General features: G+C 41.3%; 1 long non-coding RNA gene across 1 annotated transcript; it reads left to right on the top strand.

Annotated features, from left to right (window-relative positions):
- Positions 1-1,048: 1,048 nt before the first annotated feature.
- On the top strand, positions 1,049-22,278 carry LOC132250862 (uncharacterized). Its single transcript, XR_009462519.1, has 4 exons — positions 1,049-1,122; positions 2,314-2,387; positions 12,004-12,147; positions 17,545-22,278. It is a non-coding gene; the product is annotated as an uncharacterized LOC132250862 (long non-coding RNA).
- Positions 22,279-22,556: the final 278 nt, after the last annotated feature.

Genomic DNA, 22,556 nt, shown 5'->3' with positions numbered 1-22,556 from the left:
TAAATATCTATGCAAATTTATTTACTTTTATATTTATTTATAAACACAATGTAAATATGACCTGGTAAGAAAACTATGAGCGTTTAAGGCAGGTAAGAATGTAGCACAGGTTCTTTACCAAATATAACACTAAACTGTAAAGGTGGTGGCAGTTAGCATTACTCAAAGTAAGTGCTCAGTAAAACTCATTAAATTTAGACCAAGTGAATCTCCATCTTCTTTTTTCAGAGAAATGAAAGCTAAAATGTCTGTATAATTTAGGACTTACATTATGGTTTATAAATGTCGGTTTCTCTCAAACCTGGAGTTATTTATTCAATTTAGGAAGTGATCCTAGTCTATAATTGCTGAAGATAAAAACCGTTCATGGATAAAAGGACATGTAACAACCGGTATACTGAATTTCAAAAACAGACTGGCATTAGATATAATACCTGTTATAAGGTGTATTTGAATACTGAATTGGGTAATGTGAACTGATTACTAAATCATACAAGATGAACTGAATGTGTTTCTTATATATCTCTGGGAAAAATACTGTTTTTACAGTGTGGGACAGAAAGGCAATGTAATTTTAAAAATAAGATTCAGGAAATGATGTTTACATTGTAAAGGAAAATGGATTTGGAAATAATACAATCAAATGTAAATATATCTGGAAGCCAATATTCAAACAATTAAATTAGACGTTTCCTCAAATTCATTTGGAAGTATGTGGTCAGTTTAGAAAGTAAGATGGCTACAGTCTACCCCTCCTCCCTTCTTAGCATTGTGCTTAGTTCCATAACTTTTTCAGTTTAGCAATTTCTCATCTTTTGTATCATTTTCATCTTTTCATATTCTTTTTTTTTTTCAAATTAGTTTTAGCAAATCCTGTCTCTTTCTTCCTCATCTATAAAATATACTACTTTTTTTTTATTCCCACAACCAACAAATTATCACGTCCTTGTGTGGCAGTGTACCTTTGTGCCTGCCACTTTAAGGACTGGAACAGGCAGCCACCTGGTGGCTGATTGCGGCAGCCATTTTCAAACGCAGACCAACTATATAGAGAGGGCAGTTAGCTGCTGGCAAGGGAAACAGCAACATCAGCTGACTGAGATTCTGCTCAGGGATCTGGAGGTGAGGAAAGGGGCAATGGGGAGGTAGAGGCTTGATTTTGTCCTGGGTAAGATGTGATACTGCACCCTGCCGGGGAAGGGTGGCCTGGTGGGGCTCCTAGTGGTGTGGGAGCACCCGTGAAATGCCAAGCCAGTTACCTCCCTGGTGAAAAGTGGGAGAGGGTGCCTTATAACCCCAGCCCCACATCCCTGGTGGTGTTCCAGCAGAGCAGGGAGAGCCCAGGCTCATTGGGAGCCCTGAGGCAGAGTCCAGGCTGGAAACAGGACCTGGAGCTGTGCCCAACCAACAGGGTCAAGCCTAGGGGTGACGGATAGAGAGACCCCGAGAGAGAGAGGGGCATTGGATAGAAGAAGAGGCCCAGTGGGGAGATGGAAGCCTGGTGAGGGGCCAGGAGTAAAGTAAGCTAATAGTTGTAAAGTCACTGAGCAAACTTTCAGGTGAGGGCAGCAGGAGATGCCTGACAGACTTGCCAGGGATGATCTGTCTCTGTCTCCACCCCCCGCCCCCCCCCCAGGTATCCCAGGTACCCCAAGCACACACATATACACTGTACCATCCGAGTTAGGAACTTACCTGTGTGTATGTGTATGTAATTGTGTGCATTGTATATGAATTAGTGATCTGTGTCTAACTTTTGGGGTGTATAGTGCATGTGCTTGAATGGGATAGGTATGCATATGCCTAGGCTGGCTTGGATGTGTATGTGCCTGAGTTGGTAGTGTGTGTGTGTGTGTGTGTGCACCTAATTGATTTGTGTGTTTTGTATATGTGTAATTGTCACATCTTCCTGTCTAACAGTGCAATATTGATCCTGAGATTTGGCCTGACCCCACAGGGCAACAGAGGCGTGGAGAGACAAGCCCGAAGCCAGAGTGGCAGGGTGGTATAAGTGTGGCCCAGGAGAGAGGGCAGCATGAAAGAGGCTGGTGAGAGCCAGTGGAGTGAATGGGACCCTGGTGAGAGAGGGGTGGTGTGACAGTGACCCTCTGGGGTAGTCTGGTAGAGCTACAACTGTGTTCCCAATTTGCTCTGGACCTAGGCTGGAGAGGTAATACACAGTGGAACATTTGCAAGGCATGGGTCATTTACAGGGGTGGTTGGAACTTGCACTTATAGCCCTAGTTATCTGGGTGTACAAAAGGTAAGTAATACCTCCCGCTCAAGTTTTAGCTGAACTTTATTTTCATCAAGGTGTGGCAGGTGAGTGGAGCAAGCAGACTGTCCAGAGACAGAGGAAGACTGGAGGTGGAGACCTGGCTGGGAAGGTAACCCTGTTAATATTTTTCTTGATTACTCTAAGACTAGGGACAGAAATTACATACCAACTATTATGAGTGATGGGAAACTGGTTCAAATGTGTAATACAATAGAAGTTCAGTGCTTATAAACTGCTTTCAAAATGGCCAAAACTGGTTTTAAAAACTGGAACAACTGTGGCATGCAGAAAAAGAAAACTGCAACCTGGTCCTTGACCATTGTAAAAATAAAAGAGAGAGAAATTATGTAAAACTACAGGACTTTTTACAAGACAGTGCTCATATGCTGCTTTTTAGTCATTATGGTAGTTGTTGTTGGTCCTTCCTTCTCTCCTGCATTTTGATGATTAGTATCAAAATAACAAGCTTTTATGCAGCTGAAGTTTATGGGACTGATTCCCAAAGTGTTTAAAAAAAGAAAAAAGCCTCTCATCTTTCAACATCTACATAGCAGTTAGCATATTATGACCATAACACCAATAACAAAAAAAATTTTTTTGAAGAAATCAGAAAAACCATGATGTCAGCATCTCTTTCTTCTGTAGGCCTTTTGGGTTCCACAACAATTGCAACATCCAGACTATTTCTTTATGCATCTTTCTTGCCAAGTGCATTTATAAAACCCTAGTTCATTTGCTGTTATACTTATTTACATATATTTAGTGTTTTTCCAAATGTGGGCATGCGACATTGCTTTTAAAGATATAGTTTAATAATCCATAGGCTAATTGTATTCTCTGTTACATAAGTAATTAGAATATGGAGTGGCACTTGATGGACTACTGGATCAATGGAAAAGATATATTAATCAATTCATGGCCTAATCTAGCTATTTCAGTCTACTCTGTACAGGCACTGCAGCAGTAAATCTATTGTATGTAGCCAAAAATTATTCCCTCCATTTGGGAAAGCATTTTGGTGTTGTACAGTCATTCTTGTAATTGGTTTTTATTATAGTTTGCTTGAAGCTGCCAGAATAGTAACTTGGTCAGAAGAATGCAGCAAAAGGGATCTTTATGCTTAGCAATACCCAACTCATAGAATGGACATTTTTGAGAATGTCTCTAACTCCACTGACTCCAATAGCCCCTGTTCTCAAGTTGTATCAGGGCTGAAGGAAGAAACCCATACCGTCAACCCATCTTTGCTTCTACATCCACTACAGAAACTGAAAGGAAGAATAAAATGAAAAAGTGCATTTTTCATTGGAATTGTAGAGCTGCAAAAGCAGAAAGCTTTTCCAAATATTACATGGGTAATATCATATGTTGCTTATATATAATCTTTATATATTTACAACCATATATTTATTTTAAGTCTTTTGTTTACTTTAAGACCTCTTAATGCCATATTTTCCTCCATCCCTTCCTTAGCTTTTCCATGTCTACTTGTCACAAATCAGTCAGTCTAGAGCATAACTGAGCAAGAACTGGGTCACAGGCCAGATATAGCCTGCAGAATCTTGTTATCTGGCCTGTGGGATTACCCATGTGCTAGATGTTGTAGCCAAAGGTGATGCAAAAGGCCTGTGGACCAGACCCATGTCACTCATCTGGCCTGTGGGACTGGATGATTTGAGCACCACTGCTCTAGAGACTAACCAATTTTTGGGCAGGGCAGGGCAGGATTTGTCTAAAACTTAGATTTCATAGAGGTTAGGGCTGGAAGGGACCTTGAAGATCATCAAGTCCAGCCCCCTGCCCCAGGGGCAGGAAGTCAGCTAGGGTCAAAGGATCCCAGCAAGATAAGCATCCAAACATTTCTTGAATGAGTCCAGAGGAGGTGCCTGCATGACTTCTGGAGGGAGTATATTCCAGGTCTTAGGGGCTCAGACAGTAAAGAAATTTTTTCTTATGTCCAGCATAAAATGGTCTTGGACAAGTTTATGACCATTGGTCCTTATTTTACCTTGGGGTACTCTGGTTAACAGACGTTCCCCCAGATCCTGATGAACACCCTTTGTGTACTTACAGGTGGCTACCAGGTCCCCCCTGAGCCTGCGCTTTTCCAGACTGAAGAGTCCCATGGCTTTCTAATTTAGAAATGCTTAATCATTGTTACATAATTAATATGTGTTGCCAGTAGATCCAGAAATGCTTCTCCCCTTCTGTTCCGCATTCATTAGGCCACAGCTGGAGCACTGTGTCCATTTCTGAGCAATGCACTTTAAGAAGGATGTGGACAAGCTCAAAAGGGTGCAGAGAAGGGCCACCCACATGATCAAGGGCCTGGGGGACAGGACTTATGAGGAGAGTCTTCAGGATCTGGGTTTGTTCAGTCTGACTAAAAGAAGGCTAAGGGGTGACTTGATAGCTGCCTACAGATATGTCAAGGGAGAACACCAGAATCAGGGAGAGCAACTTTTCAGAAAAGCACCCCCTGGGAGAACTAGGAGTAATGAGCACAAGCTAGCTCAGGAAAAGTTTAGGCTAGACATAAGGAAAAGCCCTTTTCTGTATGGGTAACTAGAATCTGGAACACACTTCCAGCAGAGGTGGTACACTCACCATCTCTGGCAGTGTTCAAGAGGAGACTAGACAAGCACCTTTGTTGAGCTCATTTGAGCCCAATTACCTCCTGGCCATGGCAGGGAACTGGACTTGATTATATTATAGGTCCCTGCCAGCCCTTCTTTCTATGATTATATGTTCCTAGCTGAAAACATTAGAAACTGAAAGCTGTTACAATACCTGAATTGGCTGCTACCAGAACCTTATGCACACTCCTGAAATCATAAAACCTTACTTTTGGATATACGTATTTACCTGAATACAAGATGAGGTCCCCCCTGCTCCCGCATTTAACATGTGGGGGGAAGCCCATTGCCTTGGATTTAAGTATACCATGGGAGGGGGTGCAGCTGGAGGTGCAGCTGTATGGCTCCAGCTCTGACCCTGATTTAGGGCTGGGGCCAGAGCTGCAGCTTGTCTCCCACCTCTCCCCCTGGTAGCCTCTGCCCCCCTGCCTGCCCCACCACCACAGCTCTGGGCTCCCCACCTTCACACTGTTTCTTCCCCCTCCACTCTCACTATTCTGCAACCTCTTCCCTAACCCCCCCCCCCCCCACCTACCACCACTTCTCCTGGCCTCTTGCTCCATCCCTGTTAGAGTAGGGGTGGTGGATTGGGCTGGATCCCAGAGCCAAGGGTGATATTGTGTCCTGAACTAGAGGTAGTTAAGCATAGGACACCAACTCCAGCTTCTTATTTAAAGGAAATGTCAGAAGGGCAACCCCCAGGGAGTTTGCATTAGCAATGCCACTATTGCTTTATGTGCCATGGTAGCAGTGGCCCATGTTTGGGGAATTTGCCATGGCAGCAGCAAGAAAGTAAGGGCAGCAACATTCCTAGTCATGCCTCTTTGTAGAAACTCTGATATCAGGAGGCTTTGGCTTCACCAGCACTTAATACTGTATATACTTTAGGTCCACATATTTGAAAAAAGTTTGGCAGTTGATTATAACCCTTTGGAAAGATAAGTCTTTGGATATATAATATAATATATTACGCCAATACAAAATATAATAATATATTATAATATAGAGAGAGAGTAATACAATATAAAGATTCTAAGACTTTGGAAAAAAATTGGAGGGTACAAAAATCTGCAGCTCATGGTCTATTATTGTTAATTAGAAAAATAGGAAAAAAAATCAGCAAGACACTTTTTTTCATTTCATTGTCATCTGAGCATGTTGGCAAATCTGCTTAGAATATGTTCCAACTGCTGTTGTTTCTGCTTAGTATTTTCCACAAATATGCTTTTACACAAAGATATATTTGCAGGGCAGTTGATCAAAACAGTTCATTTTAAGCAATATTTGCAGGATGCTGTGAAAAGTGAACTTCAAATATATAATTAAAAGTAGCTAGTCTAGAAACTGGTACTCAGTTACTTGATTTTTTCAGAGCACATAAATTAACCATTTGAAAATAGTGCCCAATTTTTATTTATTTATTTATTTTTAATAGTGCATTGTTGGTGAACAACTTGCATGGTAGGAATAGGTCATTGTAATTATTAAGAAAGAAGTGTTCTCTTAATAATGAGAAGTATGTAAAATATAATAACTTGGATTACACATTTGGAAAAAAATAGAACAAGGAGGAAAAATTTGCAAAATAAAATCATCTAAACAATTCACTCATCTTTAAAGATATCCTAGATTAAACAATAGCTCTCTTAGTAAATGGTAACTTTTACTGGCACCATTTATATATTTCTGTACATATATCCCATAATAATAATAATAGTAATAATGATGATAAGCATGGATCATGGTGTACATGTAAGAGGTCTAGTCAGGTGCCTGATGAATTCCCTCATATGGAGTCCTGTGACCATCATGCCAATACCTTCAAAGGGAACACCTAGGCAAGAATATAGAGCAGTGGAGGCTACCCAAGAGACCTACCATCCCCCTTTAGACCACTGAGGGGGAATCCAAAGGCCACACCAAATGCAGACATTCAGTAGTGTGATGGTAGTAGCTTTTGCCAGATAGCAACAGATAAAAACCTGCTGTTTAATTTGTATTGCCTCAGCAATGGCATTTCAGTCAGGGTGATGTCCTTTGTTCTTTCTCCAACAAAAGAATGCCCACAAGGCAGTAAGAGCTGGGGTTTTGAAGCACCCTATACTTGCCTTACTTTGGAGGTTGCAACATTGTGGCATTCTTTAGAAGCTATCTGGCCCCAAGCAGCCCCAACATGTTGCCACCAAGCCCTCCAGTTGAATGCAGTTTATGGTTACACCCAGGATGACAAAGACAATGATACTAATGTAAGCTGCACCCCTGGGCTGCAAAAAGTTAAACAGGAAGGGGTGGAACCATTCCAAAACCAGGAAAGCTAGAACCAGGTAGCTGGGTTGAACTAGGGATCCCAACCTGCCTTGGGAGCTGGCAGGAAGTTACCTCCAGCCAATAGAAGAGGGAGTGGCCAGGGCTATGAAAATCCTGCAAAAATGAAAAATGGGGGATAATGTTTTTGAACTGCAGCCCTTGGGCTGCTTTGAGAGCTAGCAGAAGTAGAAGTGGGAAAGAGGGGCTGCAATATGGGAGCCATTATACTTGGAGCATATCAAGGAACAAGACCTGTCCTCTGCTCTAATTGTGCTGGGTCCAAGCACCATTGAAAGAAGTCCCAGGGAGACTGGAAGAGTCTGGTCTGAGTGCAGCTGGGAGAAGGATCAATTTCCCCACAAAGAAGATCCCAGCAGGAACTGAGTGAATAGCACTGAAAAGGCTGCAGAAGTTAGTGTGCTCAATGTAATTGTGGAGCAGTGGAAGTCCTTGTGCCATCTGGGCCAGCTTGGGACATATACAAGATGAAGGTTCTCAGCCTGGAGGGTCCTTATGAGACTACTTGATGTGGGCTGTAACTTGCATTGTTCAAAGTGGTAATTGTGTTATGAGGTTTCCATACTGGGTTACAGCTTGCTGTTTGGGTACTTGTGTGTAAACAAGTCGCACTTGTTTGTACCCACCTGTTAAACTGAGGTACTATCGAGGAAAACTGAGTCACCGCTGCTATATACCCAAACCCACTCCCAAAGGGGTTTACTACAACACCATCACTACCACCACAGCAGGGACAAATTAAATTTTTCTTTCTATTAAAAATGTTACTAAAGCTGGCTTTTGAAATCTAAAAACCCTATAAAAATTTAAGTGGAAAAGAAGAGATCAATTAAAATGTCGGTGCCACTTGGTAAATGGCATTAGTCAACTTAGTTTTATGACACTGTGTGAACAGAAGTGAGAATATTCAACAGAAATGTGGTGTGGAGTTCCCAGCTTCTTAATCCTTCTGTTTTATTCTTCTCCTACAAAAATCACTTCTTATTTACTTCCCTCAAGATATCCAGAAGAAAAATCTTAAGGGGAAGAAAGTATTATTAATCTCTTATTCCTCTCCCAAGGCTCCCTTTAAAATGCACACATTCTATTTCTGATAACAGTTGAGCTCCAGATTCATCTCACTTCTGTAGTACAACTGTGAATGGGACAAGTAATAAAGTATCAACTTAAAAATAATCATAGCCTGAGTATGGAATTCCATTTTGACATTATTTGCCATGAATTTTACCTCTAACAAACAGGCTTAAAGTTCACAAATGATGTCTTGGCTGCTTATACTTATGCTCAAGTATCAAGGTGGCATTTTGCATGTTCATAAGGCAGTATTAACCTCATGGCAGCTGCCAAACAAAAGTAGGGTTAGAAATTCAGCCTGCATTCTGTTGTTTGGAAAGACTGAAACTCAAAACTTTCACACTTATGTTCCTAAAATTAGACACTAACTCATTTCCTTACAGAGACATGGAGCACCTTCAATACTCCTTTATTTCAAAGGAAATCATTGGTTCTCTGTCTCTGTGATATGAGGTTGCTACGTTTATATTTGATCTACCATATGTTTTGTTTTTTTTAAGCTGTATTGTGGTTGCAAATGACTTTTTACATTTGATTGATTCTGCTGATCCTTCCTTTATATGATAAAAGAAAATTAATAGACCATGGAAAAGTAGTTCTCTTCAGATTCTCTCTGTACTTTAAAATAAGATTATATTGCTTTCTCGCATAGGATTTTTGTCAGATCAAATAGTAGCGAATTTGGATACTATGAGATATCCAAGTAGCTAATCAAGATAGAAATATGTTTATATTATTCTATTTTTTTTTTATAAATGTAGGCTCTCATTCCAACATATTAGACATGCTTTATTTAGCTACAGATCTTCATAACAAATTATAGAATATAAAATTAAGACCTTGAGCAGCAGCCCTAGAGGTTATAGTAACCTCTTGTAATTCTTTCAGTGTCATATGCGAGTGTCATTGGCTTTATGATGCCAAGTATTAAACTCGACTATAGTATTCTTCCTGGTACCAAGATCCTCTGATCTTTTTTTGGGGGGGGGGGGGGGAGGTGGGGGGGGTGTTTAATTTTTTACCTTTTTCTATTCTGGTTCTTTTGTAAGATGAAAATGATAGCTTAAAACCATGATTCCATTTTAAAATACACAAGATGCATTTGAGGTGTATATCTTGGCAACATTGTATAATGCTTGTACTATACCATATCATGAGTTATAATATCCTAATATGATATTTAGTGATGGGTACCATATTTACTTGAATCCATGATAACCCTGAATTTAAGACAACCCCATAATTAGATTCTATACATGGAAAATGAATAAATGTGTTATAATTTTCCATGTAAAGAATTGGAGGGTCATCTTAAATTAATCTCCTTCACCAGTATGGTGATGAAAGCGGTGGAGAGCAGTGGTAGTGTGGGAGGGCAGGTGATGGGGAGATAGTGGGGAGAAATCAGTGGGGGGTGGGCAGTTGAGGGTCAGGTAGTGGGGGACCTGGTGGGGTACAGGTGGTAAAGGAAGTGCCAGGGGGCACCTACCAGCAATAGCATAATTAGGGGTGCTATTGCTGTTTGACAGTCAGGTCTTTTCTTGATTAAAGGAACTTAGATACTTAAATTTAGGTGTTTTGGTTTTCAAACCTTGACTATGCATGGAGTGGTCAACAAAATCAGTTTTGAATACACTGATCCCTCTGTGAAAACCAGGACTAATTGTACAATACAAAAAAAAAAAAAAAAGGCAAAAAACCCCCAGGTTGAACCCAGTTGGTGTCTAAGGTGCCATACTGCTCTAGCATCTAACAGGGTGTCATTCAGTGCAGAGAGTATTAGGGGCAGCAAAATGTTTACAGATAGTTAACTATATGTAGTATAGATATTTTTTAGTTTACCTAGGGCAGGAAAAGGCTAACTTTGGCACCAATACAATACATATAGTACAGTAGCTAATAAAATCTCATTGGACTTATTTTCCATGGTCATTTGGCGACTACTTGACTTTGATAATTCCTCCCCTGCCCCTCCCCCACACCAAACTATTTAAAAATATAGGACTATTATATAAATTCTTTGAAAACGACAGAACATCTTGTTGCAAACAAATCAATATCCTAACTGATCTTGTCACAAAGGGAAGTCGTAAAACAGACTACATATTTGCAGATAATAAGAAAATATGTGCATCTTGGACATAGGGTATTTCTGTTTTAAAAAAATGCATAATTTAATAAGTGAGTTTACAGGAGACAACTCAAAAATAAAATTTTGCATATGGTAAAGTACCAAACCCAAAAGAGCTTGACATGTCACAGCATGTCATGCCTCAAAATGATGAATGTAATATATTATGAAGTTTTATAACCTGTCACTACATTAGATGTCAGCCTGTTCAGTCTGAAGAAGTCTGATTGTTTAGGAAGTGTAGAAGAGGAAACAGGTGTTTGTCTCTTGTTAAGCATTTATGGCAACTCCAAATCCCTCCTTAAGAACTAGATTGGGATGCCCCTTCCTTGTGCTGAATAGTAAACTTACATAATTGCTGGTCCTACTAAAAATCAATTTGAGTGTATAACAAGACATCAGTGTAGCAACCTTGACTTACAACTCAGATGATGTATTATATGAAATGTAAAGGAGGCTTGTGCATAGGCAAGGTATGTGTTGGGAAAGTCTTGCTTCCAGGTGTCATTTGCCTAGATCCTGAAACCTATACTTACAGTAAATAGCAACATAACTATTACTGTTTCCAATCCAGAGCTTCGTGTATACAGTTGGCTCAGGATTTCTGCACAGCACTGCCATGAGTGATGCTCACAAGATTTAGGCCTTTATTTATGTAACTGAAATTCAAAATTTCATCATATTATCTGAAAAGATATAATTGTAATAAAATATGTTTATTACTTTCTTTTGTAATAAATATGAATTGAGAAGCATGACTAACTAGATTTGTGGATAATTTTTTTTAAAGGTCTTTTTGTGGTAAAATATTCTGTATGAAAAATAAAAGGAAAAGGATTTCAAAAAAAAAAAAAGGAAAGACAACCAGGGATTTGAGAGAAGCATTTTTTACATTGTGTACCACCTTAATCTGAGCTATCACCAGTAAAGAGTTGTTGGAAATGGCTTGACATTTATGCATTTCCTTTTGACATTATCAGGGTTAATTAAGTGATAACCTCCCCAGTAGTGGAACATGTATGAGGCAATAATATCACCTGGGCTCATAACTGCCAAAACAGCGTAAGAAATGTTTACTGCTGTGTGAAATGCTCTGGTACCTATTATGCAGTAATTTTTTAAAAAAGAAAGGGAAACGGAGAGCGTTGATGTTTTGAATCACTTCATGTTAGCAGACTGCGGAATGAAATGGCCAAGTAAAACAGCCTTATAGGCATCTTGAAGAAAAATATACACTTCTTGAAGAAAAAAAACAAACAAAACAAAACCACACATTCCACAATGTAATACGCTTCCATTCTTAAGAGCAACACAATGTAGCCCTTAGTCACATTAGTGACAATTCACATGAAAAATCTCACTGAAATCAATGAGAGTGAGATTAGAAGTTAAAATTAAACCTTGTTAAGGGCTTTTAAAACATGAAGGATCACACATTCATGCTTGTTAACAAGTGTTAAGTGCCCTTTAGGTATCCTAAAATTACGCCTTTTAAAGTGAGGGTTATCTTTGAAGTGTGCTAACCAGTTTGACCTAGCCTAACTTCTCATTGTTCACAGATCAAACAACCAATTGATAGTCCTTCAACATCCCAGGAGGCATTGCTCCCAGGCCAGGTGGATTAGCTGTCCTCCTGGACTCTGAAGCTGCCTCCCATCCCATCCCTTACCACAGTGACAACCTGGACAGAGGAGCTGCAGCTGGTGAGTAGGGAGGGAAACTACCAGGCTGCTGGCTGGAAAGGTGTGCACACAGCACAAAACCATTCCCTTGCATGCACAACACGCACTCAAGCAGCACACACTTGAACACAAGTGGTGGGGGTGTGTGTGGGTGTATGTGTGCATGCACACATACAGAGTTAGCCTCTGGCTGCTCCCCAGTGGTGACAGGGGGGCTCGCTGCATGTTCCTGGGTTCTGCTCAGCACTGCACAGACAAGAATGGCTTCCCTCCCACTCTTCACTGCGAGATCCAGCTATGCTGCTCAGTGGGAGCCAAAGACAAGTCTGGGACTAGGGTGAGGGATGGGGGAGAGAGAACAGGAGATGTGCTGAGCGGTGTATGTGTGTGTGCTGTGCTATAATGTGGTTGTGTATGTTGCTGCTAGAGCTGGCAAGTGGGGCAGGCACATAGTGCATATTACAGAAGGTATTAACCCTGAACATGCCACTGCTTTCAGCACTTGCAAACCCTTTAAGGAATGTTTGGCTGTTACTTAGCAGGTGCTAAGTGCAATGTGTAAGCACACCCTGAGACTACTTGTATAATGCAAGGCTGTACAAACAAACACTAGCATTCTGTACTTTGCACAGAACCATTCATCTGAGAATTTTTAAATCAGTTACAAGTATTAAGCTTCACAACTTATTTTTAGTGGTATCTTTAAATCAATAATGTATCTTACAAATGGGAAATTAGAGCAAGCATTTCATACTTTTAGAATGAGCAAGCCATGGAGCCAATCACATAATGAGCCTAGGAAAATGCATTGAAGACCTAGAAAGTCTGATTTCCTTGCACTTCCATTGAAAACCATATATTGTGGAACCTGCAAAGCATAGCCTGCTTGACTGAAGAAAAAAAAAAAATTAAAAAATGGTGTTCTGTAAGTTTATACTAGTAAGAGTGTTTACAAGGGAGTGAGAAAAGGTAGTAGGAAGCATGGAAGAATGAAACAGTAATATGAAAGCAGGAAACTCATAAAGATTTATTAAACTAAAGTTTTAAAGGTAAAACTATGAGAGGAAAAGGTTTCATAGAAGATAATCTTGAAGTGGATCTATATGAAATAACAGCTGGAAATAGAGAGTGATGAGCTGCAAGGGTTGGTAATAAAGGTGAGAGACTCCTAAAAAAGGTGAAATCTGAATAACACACAGGAAGGTGTGGGCAGGAACTACCTGAAGATGGCAATCTTGTTGATGTAAGCCACTGCAAACTTCTTGAATCCTTGTGGAAAGTTATTAATCAGTCTTTGAAAGGAAGCAGGAGAACTGTGCATATTCAAAGGGAAGACTGTGAACTCAAACAGTCCCAAAGGCATGGTAGAGGCAGACTTGGCTATAGCACTGAGATCCAGTGCCATCTTCCAGAATACTTTGGATAGCTTGAGAGTAGAGATGAACTTGGCTAGGCTCAGGGTGTTGAGCAGAAAGTCCATCCTGGGCACAGGGTAAGCATTGGGGGTGGTGATTGCATTAGTCTTCCTGTAGTCCACACAGAACCTGATGGACCCATCTTGCTTTTCAAAAAGTACCACAGGGCTTGCCCAGGGACTTGCTGAAGGCTGTATTACCTCTAGGTTTGGCATATTGGTGAGCTCATATTTTATCTCCTCCAGCACTTTCCTATTGACTGGGTAGGGCATTGAGTGGATGGGACAATGGTTGCCAGGGTCTACAGTGTGTGCTGCCAGGTCTGTCCTGCCATGTCATAAAATCCACAAGAGTTAGGATATATTTCTTCCCTCTCTGAGTTTTATGCCTCAGAGAGCCCACAATGCTTATCTCTACTCTCTGGAAGGCCTGATCAATGATAGGGAGGGGCTGCAGGGGACCTTTTCTCTTATCACCACTCTTGCCTATCCTCTGGCATGTCCCACCTGATCTACAATATTCTATCGTATTCTGGACTAGCCTAAGCCAATAAAACCAGCCACTGGCAAGTGTGGCCCCTGCCCAGGTGACTGGCACAGGGTAAGTTGTGAGGTATGGCAAGCAACTGCTACCTGAATTTGTGGTACCACTAGCTGGCAATAGGGCTCCCAGGACATGGCATGGTTCTTAGATACCCATAGCTGATAAAATAAGTCCCTTATCCCAGACTACCTGTTCTCTCTTATCCAGGGTGAACTCAGTTTCTTGCTCCTGGGCCATCCATCAGAGTTCTTTCAAGCTGGGGTCTGCTAGAACCTCCTGCTTAAACTTCTCTTGCCCAGCTAGGCAATCAGTGGGGAGCTCAGATGGTTCCCTAAGGGATGTCTCTTCCTCCATAGGACTTTTCTCTGCCACTGATGGACTGTGCCTCTCCCCGGGGATGTCAGATCCCTCAGTGGCTGGCTGGGTGCCACTGTTCAGGAGGTATTCCTCTTTTGTCCTTCTTACCCCCATAGCCAACAGAGTTATCTGACTCTGGGAGGCTTCCCCACCTCCCATCTCTGCCTTCTTGCTCTGACTGTAAGTCACTGAATTAATGTGAAAGGGTTTTATAATATTCCCCCATGCCACTCTCATACGTTTGGGCTTTAATCAATGACACAGTGGCCCCTCGGTCCATTTCCCTGATGATGGTTCTCCTGTGTACTTTTATCTCCTCCCTCTGGGAAGCTGTCACCTCCTCTGAGTCTGTAATCCTGAAGATACAGGTATACCCCTCATAGTGGCTCAGGGTTCCCTTCTCTTTGCACATAGCTGTTACTTGGTTGACAGGCTTACTGGGGTTGCTCAGCTTTGGGAAGTTGGCCTTGAAATGATCAGACTTCTCACAGTTGAAGCAACCCCTCCCATCTGATCTAGGTGGATTGACTGAATCCAGGGCCACCCTGTACTCTGCAGGGGGGAGCAGCAAACTCCCATTTCAGGACTGGCCCTCCCTTCCCTGATTTTTTGGAATAATTTCTGGTCCTTCCCAAAGTGGGGAAGCCTTCTGTCCAGCCCCTCCTGATTTTTAGCAACAGCTGATCAGCAAAATCAGCAGCCTTACTGGCTGATTTGGGCTCCTTATCCTTGACTAGGTGTTTAATCTCCTGAGGGCATTGTAACAGGTCGTCCTCCCCAGCGCCATCTTCCAGGTCATCTGCACCTTACGTGGGATGCCATTGGAGTCCTCTTAGAACTCTGCTATCCCACCCTAATCTCGCCTGCCACATCTTGATGGAAATTAGTACGCGAGGGGGAGACTGCTGATTTATATTGGGTATGTTGGGGTCTCTCCTAGGATGGTCTGACCCTTTTTTCTCTAGCTAGGCTTCTCTATCCAAACCCACCAAACAGGGTTCGACTCTGAGACTCTAGCTCTTCCTTCTAGTGCCTGGAGGCTCTTGGCCCCCTTTTCTGCTCCTTTCTGAAGCACAGCACTCCCCATCCCCGAGGCACATGTGCCAGCCCCACAGTGAGGGGGTCACAAGTTCAAAACCTGGATGTGACCTCACCTGTCCAAATAATAATAAAAATATATACTTGCACCCTCCAGGTACTCCAGGCCTCCCTGGCCTTTTTAAGATCATCCCAAAATTGTGCCCTTTCTGGCACTGGGGCTCTCCGCAGCTCTGTGCCTCACTGGCACCAGGGTCTGTGCCCCCCAAAAAGCTGTGCCCTCACTGGCGCTGGGGATCTCACTCTGGAGTGGGTTCCAAAAATGAGGACTCCTCCATCCCCTAACAGCCTCACCCAAACCTTCAGTTTCATTCCATAACCCAAAGAACACAAATAAACAGTCCCATTCATGAGCAATATCTGCCACCCAACAAGGTGAGTAATGAAAGCAGTATGTCAGCTTACAGTTGCAGGGTTCATATTTCAGTTCACCACCATCAGCTCATCCTTGCAGTGCGGCTGTTGTCTCTTCAGGGCTTCTATAGCTCTCCTCTTCCTGGCTTTGGATTTCCCACCAAGCCTCTCCCAGGAGCTCTGAGATGCACTCCTTCCCCCTTGGCTGCTAGCCCCCTTACTGCCATTCAACCCAGGGTTTTTATAGGCCTGCCTCTTCTGGTCAGCTGACCCTCTGTCCCAGTTCAGCAGTCAACCCCTTTCTCACCAGCCCTCTGTGCCCAGAAGGTTCTGGCCTTACAGGGGCACACCTTTTTCCTCATGACAGGGTTAGGGTTCCCTGCCACAGGCATCTAAAATCAAATTGGTCTAGCACCTTCTCTCTGGTGCCAGCTTTGGCTCCCTCTACCCATTTTTGGAATGACTCCCACAATTGGGCCACAAACTTGATCATAGACTTTCCCTGCTGTGGGGCAGCTTCACAGAACTTCTTCCTGAAATGATCTGGCCCCAACCTATACCTCTTATGCACAGCCTCTTTAAAGTCATCATAGTTATTCTTAGACCCAGTGGGCAGGCTGTCCAGCATAGCAACCATGTTACTTGTTACCAGTCCAGCAATGTATCTCAGGAACTCCTATTTTTCCAATTTCCATCGGAGCACTTGTTTTTCAAAATTACTCAGCAACAATTCTTGAGTTCATGCTTGTGCTATGCCTCCTGTTGCTCAGCCTCAAACTTGCACTCACATTGCTTGATTTACATGTCCAATGCTAACTTGCGTAGCTTACCTTTCAGTTCTAGGGCCTGGAGGCCAGTCCACTCCTTGAGCAGTTCTAGCTTCACGGGGCTTCCTCCCTGAAGCCCACTGGAAGGGACTTCTTTGGCTCCACTCTCTCCCAGAACTGGAGCAGATGGTCCCTTGGCTCGATCATTGTCCTGCAGGGACTTAATCAGGTCCTTTTTCTTTTGCCCTGCTGGGACTGGGAGGCTCATCTTAATCTTTCTCCACCAATTTCTCCACAGTCATATTGACATAATTTTTGGTCATTTTGGCTAAACCCTGACCCAATGCCAAATCAAAGACTCATTTGCTCAAAGGTTTTCAGTGACTATGCTTCCCCAGGATATGCCTTCCAGACAGCGCTTTGAGGGATCCCACATCTACCAACACATGTGGTGGCACAGTAGATGGTGCTACTATGCAAAGCTACCCTTCTCACTCTGCTAGGCCCAAAAACCTCACTTCAGGAGTCTCCCATGGGGTGCCTGCAGCCGGTTGTCCCAGTTCCTGGGGTCATGCAGCCACCACCCAGGCATTGATTTCTGTTAGGGCTCTGTGCAGCCCAGGGCTGCAGACACTGTGAACCTTGTGGTTCCGTTGCCCCACTGGTAATACTTCTGGGTTTTCTGCCCCCACTCCACAGTAATACAGTAACTCAGTGCCTTTATTGATTGGGGGTGGGGGAAGGACAAGGAAGTCAGAATACACTTTGAGCAAACATAATCAATCAGAGTCTTAGACAGTCTTGAACATAATAATTCTTTTAAAACGTGCCTGGTCTAGACATGAATCCTAACTCCTGGCTAATTTTCATGTCTTTACTTACAGAAAATCATCCAGGCAACCACCTGGAAGCACCTTACTGTAGCTTTTCAAAATGCTCACTGGAAGACGAGACGACTCCCTCCTCCCCTCAAGAACTTATCCAGTTGGGTCACCTGGTTGACCAGCCTGAACCAAAAAGAAAGCAAGTGGGAGAAAAGGGTCTACCTGAAATGATCCAAACTAGGGGCAGAGAGAGGGGAATTTCCTCACACCCTAATCCCAGGGACCTTGGCCTACAGGTCAGCATATGATGTAGGCTCTCTCAGAGTTCAGGATACCAAGGCTTCCAGGATTTCCAGGTCTTCAGACACCATCAAGTGCACTGCCCCATGTTTCAGGCCTCCATCTTCTGTGAGCTATGTGGTCCCCTTTATCTGCTGGGATAAGAAGTCTCAGGGGCATCTTAGAAGTCCTTGGAAACATTTTGAAAAGGTTGAAGTGTGGTTCCCAGTGAACTTCTATAATTTCATTTTTTTTCCTGAGGGTATTTTTTTTTCTTTTAAGTTTTAGAATTTCCAAAGAAATAGGGAGTCTTTATTTCTAGTCAACTGTTGTGCACAGTAATTAAGGCAATCTAGCCAATAACTAAGGTTGTTCATCCATAGAACTAAATGATGGGGAGGTGCATTGTGAAAAAAATTAGAATGTGATCATGTAATTACCAGCTGCTAACAAATGTATATTCACAAGGGAGCTGAGCTATCGTTCTGAATGCAACCTTAAATCTGATGTCTGGATGCTGCCATGCAGTCAGATGAACACAGACATTTGGTTTCCCAGGGACAAGTAACAGCAGCACATGTTGTGCCACAGCTACTTCTCCCCGGGGAATGCCCATGCCATGTATACTTTGGCACGCAGCAAGGTACCCTGGGGGAGGTAGGGACTGTGCTGGCCCCAGCAGCCTTACCTGGGGTCTCATCAGGGCTGCAGCTGTGTTGATCATGCCTGGCAGAGCGGCCTAGCAGCTGCAGTGAGGCTTCAGGTGGTCTGGCTCCACTTCTCAGTGGCACATGCTGCCCATGTGTGAACTACTTCAATTTTTTTTCCTGTGGTTCTTTTTGTTTGTTTGTTTGTTTGAGGGTTTTTTGACCCTTGGATTTGCAGGGGTAAAAAAACCTGGACCAATGCACGCATGGGCAGTGTGTCCTCAGTGCGAAGAACACCTGACTATGTGGTGCCACATACCACATAGCCACTCTCATCTGGACACCCACCATGAGTTTATGTACTTAATTTTTTTTCCCATTCACCTTGGAAGAAGCAGTTCTGAAGAATGGGAATGGGTGAATTTAATATATTCTGGACAATTCAAAAGCAAAGGGATATTTTGTTTTGTAGAAGCACAGTGAAAGCACTAGGCAAACTTAACTTTCCAAACAGTGAAGTCATTTTATCTGACTCCTTTTCTGAAATTTATCTGGGATTTCTAACACTAGGATGGAAATGTGGCAAGATTTTCTACCAGGATTTTAATACTTCTTACCCAGTCTCAGTTGTATAAAAAACACAAGAGCATACTAAAATGAAACATTATAATGATGTACATTTCTGGAGGTTTTGTTGAGAGTTCATATTTGAGGCTTCATAATCGCATGTTCTTGCATTCTTTTACCTAAAATTTGTCAAAACTGATCTGAATCTTTTAGGTCTTGGCGTCTTCCTATAACTCTCATGAGAACATGCCTGTAAACTGCTTCTGTATATCGATGGAAAACAATATATGGTGACTTGTTCTACTTAGAACATCATCTCTAACTTAATATTGTATTCAATATGCCTATTGTTAAAAGCAGTAGAGATTATATAATATTTTCTACTACTGGTGAAACGGAACTGAAGGGCAATAGCACAAGGATGAAAATAGTGAAAATAGGAAGAATGAAATAGCGCAAGGAATAATAATGGAAGTTTGAATATTATGAAGAAGGATGGCAAAAGCTGAAATTTTCTTGGAAGGTATTGAAGGTGGGATAACTGGAATGGTACTTGAAGCAATTAATAGCTGCACCTGGGATTGTCTGTGTAATGCACACTTCTTAAATGTGGTTCTCTGTTCCCTTGGAGTCTATGTATTTGCATTATTAACACTTATAGGCAGTTAATATTATTAAGTTTTATAACAAAAACTGGAAATAGTTAAGTTTTGCATGCTTCCTAGTTTCTCTCCAATTACTTATTTATATCTAGCTATTGATAGCCTACTCCATATTTTCATTATACCCACGTAAATCAATGACAGTTTGTTAATGAGGGTTACTTATAAGTAGAACAAACCTAGAGTATAAAATGTCCATATTCAGTCAATCTTTTTTTTGTGATATCTAGAGATTTTCCATGAAAATCTGCATGGCTTTCTTGCCTAGCAAAATTTGAGATGACAGATATTTCTCAGGATAAAGTTAGCATGGAAGTTATGCCATGCCTGGATCTTATCTTGCCCTTTCCGAGTAAACCAGCTCCCAAATTAACTACTGGCACATGCTGCATTGTCAGGCTTATATTTGGAAAGCAAACCCTTCTACAGTTTTCTCCTCCCTGACTCATTCTATTTCTCTCGTCCTCCCCTTCCTCCTCCCCCTCCAAAATGTCCTTCCTATATTACAGAAATATTTAATGCCTTTTAAATCTTGAAAATTATTTAATTTATTGATTGTTCATAGTCTTATATACGTAAATAACACAAGGTTGTTCCTTTACTCTCATAAAAATATAAATATAATATTTACAATTTTAAAACATTTTCCTAGTTACTCTGCATCAAGGATAGCTGTAGAATTTAAAGTGTAGGATATTTTGTTGAGACATTTCTGAGTTATGACTTGTGAGTACAAAAAGGTTCCAAGCCTGCAAGTTCAAGTGACCCGAACAGCTGCATAGAAACCTACTGACTTGAGCAAGGCTTTGCATAAGTTCAGGGATCCAGCTGGAAAACTCTAAGTCTACATCATAAAATGCTGACAGGGCAGGAGGTTGGGGGATTGTTTCATCATAAAACCCTAACTCAGTAGTGGCTAAATATATTTTCATTCAACAATCCAAAAAGCAAAACATCAAACAACCTTCAAAAAACCTACAGTTTTTCAGGCTGATACTAATAGAGAAAGTATCAATGCCAGATTCACAAGCTAGTAATTCTTTGAAGAAATATTAGTGGGGGAAAATGGTATGTCCTACCATAATTATAAATGTTCCTAGTAAGCAAGTATTGGAGCACATCCCATTTTCAAAAATAATTTAATCCATAATATTCCTTTCATCGCAGAGCACAAACAATTGGTATATAAATACTTATGGGGAAAAGTCCAAATATAAATATTTGAAGTCTTTGAAAGAATCCCAAAATTAAAGTAATGTTAAAGCATGTTCTGAGACACCGTTAATGTTTACAAGTTTCTCCCTTCCTGTTTCTTTTAAAGAAATGGATACATTTTACTATCCAGCAGAATCACAAAAGATTAGTTGTCTATTAACAATTAAAACGTGCAGCAGACCTGAGTTGTGCTTCAGTGTTCTAAGATGCAGTGAAAACATTCCACTAAAAGTCTTTAATCCTAGATAGGGTGCTAACATGTAATTCACAATAAACAAAGCAAAAACAAAACTGATAAGCTATTATTTTAAATTATATTTGCTAAATACTGTACGAAAATAAACTTTGCAGCTTCTATTTAAGTAGCCAAATTCTGCTCTCAGTTGCAAAACAGTAAATCTGTACTAACTTTGCTAACTTTAATGGAATTAATTCGGGGGTGGGGGGGTGCAACAGAAAACTGAAAACATTGTTCGACTTGCTGCTATCATGAATTTTGTCTATTTATCCTATCTAAAAAAGTTTACAAAAATAAAGTGCTACTTAGGAAAAAATTTTTTGAAAATGAACAAGGAATATATAAAGCTTTTTAAGAGCCAGGACCAAAATAAAAACTGGGGTGTAACTTCAGTATTTAATGTACACAATACTATATTGATTTATACCAGCCAGGGATCTGACCCCTGTAATCCATGTAGATGCTTGCAACTGAAACAAATCCATTTGAAATGTATGGAAGTCTTTTCAATAGGATTTGGTCAGGCCACTTACTGAAGAACAAGAACAATTCCATTACAAAATGCACTCTCTTCATTTATTTTTACAATAGTAGTTTAGTTTTATTTCTAGATCATAAAACTACTTGCAAATATAGAATCCGCAGTATATGTGCAGAAAATAAGAGCATCTTAGTAATGTGATTACTTTCTACAGCAATTTGGTTTCATCTTTGCTAAAAAGTAAGAAAATGCTACTTTTCATACACTATTCAGATTAATAGTTTCCTAAGTTATTTTTTGGATAGTACTGATTTAGCAGATATGCATATACTGTAGATAAAAGTGACAAAGTCACAAAAAGAACAAGAAAAAAAAAATTGGCCTAAAGTTTGGAAGTCATCTAGTCAATTGGCAAAAAATCAATACAAGGCTCATTCTTCTATTGGAAGGGAGGAAAAAGGGGAGAGAAGAAACAAGCAAGCATTAGGATTTTCTTAAAAGAAGCCCGGATTTTCTAAGCATGTGATGCATCTGAAAAATACAAGTTGTTGAAACAAGTCCAGTCCAGTCAACTGTGTGTCTAATCAACTGCACATTGTCACACTGTGCATAGTTAATGTAGTTCAATAGATAAGAAACAGAGCACATTATTTATTGTTTCTTATTGCTTGTTTATAATTGATTTATGTACATTAAAATGTACCAGTACTGGATTATATTCTCCAAAGCTTTAGCTGTTTAGCACTTCATTTGGTTCTCTTAAAATAGTTAAATCAGGTGATTGAGGCACAGGGTTTGGAAAAAGCTGAAGGGGTAGGGTAGGTCCCAGCCCCCTACTCCAATATACCAGTGAGGTAGCTAGCAACCCCAGCAGATGAGGGCAGGGGGGCTGGGACCTGCCCCTCCCCCTGCACCTCTTTCCCCTGCCTTTAATCGGGGACCCAGGCCCAGGAGCTCCGTGCTGCTGGTTCAGGGGGACATTG

The sequence above is a fragment of the Alligator mississippiensis genome, chromosome 5 (assembly GCF_030867095.1).
Source record: "Alligator mississippiensis isolate rAllMis1 chromosome 5, rAllMis1, whole genome shotgun sequence".
In the NCBI taxonomy this organism is placed as follows: Eukaryota; Metazoa; Chordata; order Crocodylia; family Alligatoridae; genus Alligator; species Alligator mississippiensis.
This window is presented reverse-complemented; position numbering and strand designations above follow the sequence as displayed.